The sequence below is a fragment of the Citrus sinensis genome, chromosome 3, assembly GCF_022201045.2.
Source record: "Citrus sinensis cultivar Valencia sweet orange chromosome 3, DVS_A1.0, whole genome shotgun sequence".
Lineage (NCBI taxonomy): Eukaryota > Viridiplantae > Streptophyta > Magnoliopsida > Sapindales > Rutaceae > Citrus > Citrus sinensis.
This window is the reverse complement of record NC_068558.1, coordinates 12570903-12576902: the sequence shown is the minus strand read 5'-3', so window position 1 is coordinate 12576902 and position 6000 is coordinate 12570903.

The following is a 6000-nucleotide window of genomic DNA, read 5'->3' as shown; positions in this document are numbered from 1 at the left end:
GTCCTTGTATCCTGCAAATTTGGCAATAACCCAAGTATGGCCGAGATGGGCGATTACCTTGAGGTGTGGGTTGGCCGCTAGTTTGGGTAGGAGTATACCTGTTTTGGGGGCTGTTAGAGGGGCGCTGTGTTTGAGTGTTGGTGCCTGATGGGGCAGGGGAGCGCCAAGGTGCTGGGTTCCTGCTCATAGGATTAGCAGTGATAGGAAATTGAAGGAGGTCTGGTTTTGGGGTGATCACCGAGGCTTCAAAATTGAGCAACTTCTCATGTAGTTCCTCAAAGGTTATAGGCATGTCTCTGGCTTGGACAGCACGTGTGAGTTCTTTGTATTCATCACCAAGACCATCAAGTATCTAGTCAGTGAGATCTTCTGCATCTAGTGGTGCCCCAAGAATGGCAAGCTCATCGGCTTTTGCCTTGATGGTTTGCAGAAATGTTGTGACACTGTCAGAGCCTTTGGTGATCATTTTTAGTTGGTTTTTGACCTGTTTGATGCGGCCACGAGAAGGCTTGGCGTAGGTGGTGGCTAGGATAGTCCATGCTTCACGGGCTGTCTTGGCTTGTGCAAGAAATGGTATGATGGTGTGGGAGATGGAACCAATGATTGCATTCAAGATCAATTGGTCCTGTCAGATCTAGAGGATGTGAGCAGGGTTGGATCTGGTTGTATCATTTAGTGTGAGAGTGGCTGAGGGACATGGCTTGAAGCCATCTATATATCCTAAGAGGTCATATCCGATGAAGAGAGTATGGAATTGTAATTTCCATGAGAGGTAGTTGGTGGAGGTGAGTTTTAGAGGGGTTTGGGTAGCAACATTAATGCTGATAAGGGTGTTGTAGGAGTCATTTTTGTTGAGAATGGAGGGGGAAGGGATAGCCATGGTTTGTGATTAAAGAGAAGAGAGATTGGGGAGAAGAATGGAATATGTTACCTCTGATTTTGCTCTGATACCATAACAGAGTGCAAAACTGAATTGATTCTCACTGAATAAACAACCGTATAAATACAAAACCAAGAGTGATTGAAGATCCTACAAACTAGGAAGATTACAACTTAATCCTATATCTACTAATGACAGCTAAATACATTTGAATATATTTGAATAATACAAACTGATGAGAAAGACTAAGTCAAGTAACTGATTATCTCTAATAGTTAGATTTCTCAAATGTTCGGAAATTCATCAATATGACCATGCAATCAACTAGAATAATCCTTTTGCTAACGGTTGAAACCCAAATCCACTCTATCATAGCAAGAAAAGAGCAAAAGCCAAGCAATCAAGAAACAAATTTATAAATCCAATGTGTTTTGTTAGTTGACTAGAGAGATATCCAATTTAATGAAATTAACAAGAAATATATCTAATTCCACATGACCAACCTAACTAACTAAGAATATCAAAATCTCTTTAAAATATTATTACTACTCGAAGATGGACTAACGCTTTCAATCTTTAAAATATTATTACTACTCAAAGATGGACTAACGCTTTCAATAACATTGAACCACATCAATTTCCTATAGGACTCATTCATGAATAGTAAGTATGATCGAAATTGTACTAGTCTATAAAGGAAAAAATGTAAAGGAAATAATATAAATCAAGTTTGATTAAGCTTCTAACACAAGATACTTAGCCTAAACCAATAATGGATTTAAATTATGATAAGATTTTAAGTTTCTGATTAGCCATTTTATTTTATTTTTTCATCTATAAGGGCATTTTGGTGGTCTTAGAAAAAAGTAAACTTTAGAATGCAAGCCCAATAGTTTTTTTTTTTTTTTTGTTTTTAAGGAGAGCCCATTAGGGTAAGATTTTCTTTTGGATAGTGTAACAAAAGTAAAACACATAAAATAAAAGGTTTCAGTTATAGTATCATAGTGGTACCATGTCACAACTGGATCCAGCCATTGGATCCAGCTATGGTGACAATTGTGAGTTGAATCCAATAGTGGATCCAGCTGTGGTACGATACTACTGTGGTACTATAGTTTTGCCCAAAATAAAATAGCTAAAAAGCAATACATATCTTTACATACAAAAGAGGGTCAGAGTCTCAAAGATGATAGCAATTCGTCCATTTGAGTTAAAAAAATTTATTAGATGATAAATTGAAATTTTGATATTAGCACCACAAGCTATTAAATTTATAAAGTGCTTGGTGTTTACGGTATAGTAACAAAATATGTTAAAACTTTGTTATTCATGTAAAATGCCAAAAAGTTAAAATTGACTGCTCTATTTATGAATGAGACAACCACTAAGAATTTTTAGTTGAAAAACAAATGAAATTTCCAAGCAGAATGGGACAGATACGCTAAATAAGGAAATTAAGATATTAATTGAAAATTGGAGTGTAATGTGATTATTAATAATAACGGGTTATGATTGACAAAAGGTGATCAAGACAATAACAAAAAAATGAATAAAAAATTATTTAGGTTACAAAAAAGTTATGACATCATATAATGATAGTGTGTACACTTAGTGATTACAATAATAGCAATAGCAGCAAATCATATATAAGTAATATCAAAGTCAATAGTTTAGAATTTTATACCTCATTTTGGGGGGAATTACTATCATTATAACATGCTTCAATCACTGGCATAGAATATGGTCAATCATTTGGTATTATTAAAAGTTTAACTTATCTTTGGGTAGTCATGGGTTGACTTGGGTTGGGGTTAAGTTCACCCCAATCAAACCAAATAAGTTTGGATTTCAATCCAAACCAACACAAAGTTGTTAGAATCCTATTCACATTACTAGAAAAAGACTAAACAATCACAATTTTTTACCATTGTCATGCATTCTATAAAGGTCACTTGAGCATCATTGAAGTCGATATCAACAAATTTTAGATAATGGTTTTTATATGTTACACCATATACACGACTATTATTTGCCATATGAAATTAAATATCTTATTAAAAATTAAAATATAAATAAACATAAAATTGTTATCTTAATTAAAAATAAATTTGGTGGGATTATTTTAAATTATTTTGGAGGAAATGAATTATAATTTAAATAAATAATTTGGCAAAAATTGAAATTTTTTTTTTAATTTTTTAGCACCAGCTATTACTATTGTTGTTTAATTTAGCGGGAATGAATGAATCTTTGGCGCCAATTGTTATTATTATTATTGAATTTCATTTCCATATACGTATGTGTGCACACACACGCGCGCATGTGGTTTGAAGGTGTGCGTGTGCACACATGTGTGGGTGTGTGAGTGTAGATGTGTGTGCATGCATCCATGCGTGCGCTCGCGCGCGCGGTGTGCACAATGGTGTGCGTGACCGCGGGTGTGCACGTGCATGTGCACATGTGCAAGTGTGTGTGTGTGTATGCACATGTATGTGTGTGCAGGTGTATGCGGTGTGTGCACGTATGTGCGTGAGTGTGTGTGTGTACGCTCACAACAAGAAACACTACAAAAAAAAAAATAATAACAGCATTCAAAATATTTTTTGCCAGGCTATTTGTTAAGAGTAAAATCATGTAAAAATTAATAAATGATTTTGGAACCATGCTGCCATTCAATTTGTAAAATTAACAATTATTGAATCCAATAAGAATTTCAACTTTTATCATTAAAAGCAATAAGTATAATAAACAAAGAAATCATCAGATTGCAATTTTATGTATGTTAATTATTACAAGGAGACATGTTCTCACTATCTTCAATTATTTAAAACTAATTGATCTGAATGTTACTTCCATAATAGTTGTGTCCTGAATCGTTAATTAGATTGGCAATATTATTAACTGCATCCTTTTCATTCCCCTTAATCACTGATATGTCTACTGTTAAAGCCAACTTCAATGGCATCGTCCAAAATATTTTTCCTTCGAGACTTACTTCAGCATTCTAGTAATTTTTAGCCAACTTGTCAAGTAGACATTCATTCAAGAAGTTCTTCCAAATTTTTAATAACTAAAATAAGCCTGAATCAAACAGGATAAAGCCTAAAAGATAGAGTTTCAATTATCATAATAGAAAAAATAAAAATAAAAATTTCGTATAACTTCATAAAACATCGAACCTCCCCATTTACACTTAACTTCACATACTTTGTAGTAAGTAATCCCTCAAACCCATGAGATGAACTAAAGATTAAAACCACATGCCTGATTAGCTCAAGAATCTCGTACAATTCACCATAGATGGATTATGGAGGGCAAAATGCTATGTGCAGGATAAACAAAGAACTACCAACCCAAAAATTCTTGAACTGATATCTATTCATGCAGGCAATAGAGGATGTGGGGCTGCTAGATGGGATGAAAGCAAAGTCAAGGTTGAAACAGTTGGGAATTATAAGTTACCACGTATTGTCAACATCCTAAAAAAATTGATGTCAGAAGAGGATAACAAATGTTATGGTTTAGTGATTGAATATCCGCTAACTGAGGAGGGAATTCTTAATAAAAAATTTAACCAACCACATGCAAAAGCACTTGTTGCTTTGTTGGACTCTGACCCATTCTATTACGGGGTACCATTTTGCTTTATAAATGAATATGGTTGTTCTATCGAATCAAGAATTATATGTTCCGATATAGAGACTGCTCGGGAAGTAGAGAGGGCAAATGATCAATTGACTAGTAGTCTTACAAGAGGAAAACTTAAGATTGCAGATGATAACAAGAAATTACAAGCTGCTAAAGTAATTCTGGAGACCTTCATTTGGAAGGTAAAGAAAGAAGGATTCTTATCTCCTGAAGCAATTTTTAAGAGAGAAAATAAAATAAAAGAGAAGCTGAAGCAAAAGTCCGCGGCAGCAACAAAAGCAGCATTGGCGAAAAAGGAGGAGGAGGAGGAGGCGCAAAAGTTGGCAGCAGAAGCAGCAGCAGCATTTGCGAAGAAGGTGGAGGAGGACAAGGAGGCAGCGGCACGACCAAGTGAAGCACATGCTGTTAAACCCTGAAACAGGTAAAATTCAATCAGCTCAACTAATTCCTCAAGATTAACCATGATTAATAAATTTTGCTTCACCACATTGGTAATTATTGGTAGAGGCCATGATATCCTATCTTTTACATGTGCATTTAGTACAAACTAGATGGCAATTAAAATTATTTTCAGTTGTTACTTCAAACTATTATTCACTCAATTACTCTAGATTGATTATATATAAATTTGGCTCATGTTGAGCTTTTGTTTTGCATAATTATCCAATTTTAATTAATTTTAGATTATAACTTCATAACAATTATTTATTTCATCTCAATTATCATAGCCAAAAGAAATCTATGTAAAGCATGCATCCACTAACAAAAATCTCATGATATAATTCTAGATAAAATATGTAAATAAAGAAAACTATTAAGAACAAGGGTTGCTAACTCCACCACAAAAAGTAAACAAAATCCATCCAAATAAAGTACACGGTGAGTAAAACAAAAGAAAAAAAGCAATGGAATTAATCATTTTACTTGCTAGCTATAACTTCAATGTTTTTGCTTAATTGAGTATGGCATTGTCACTAATCTAAAGAAATAAAAACCATAAAAACAATACTTTATTTGTGATTTACGTATACAAATATGCGAATAAAAGTCCAAGACATACAATATATGAGAGGAAGAAAAAAAATATCATCACCAACACTATTTCTTAAAGTAATTGATTCAATGTTAGTAAGTTGAGATAAAGACAAAACTAAAAATAATTAAAAAAAATCAAACAGTATGAAAGGTATAAATTTTCATGATGCAAATAGTATCAAAACAAGCACTCAAGTCTTATCCTTATAAAAAAAACACTTATATTCACATATAACATTATCATTATTTCACTTTTAGAGAGTAATTTTTCTGTTAAATGATTAAATTGTCTTAAGAATGTTTAATATTAAAAATCACAGCCATTATATAAAGCTATCATAGCCACAAAAGTAGTAACCAAACCAAAATAAATATATACAAAGCATGTATCTACCAGCTAGATAAGACGCATTCAAATATAAAAAGACCACAGTTAA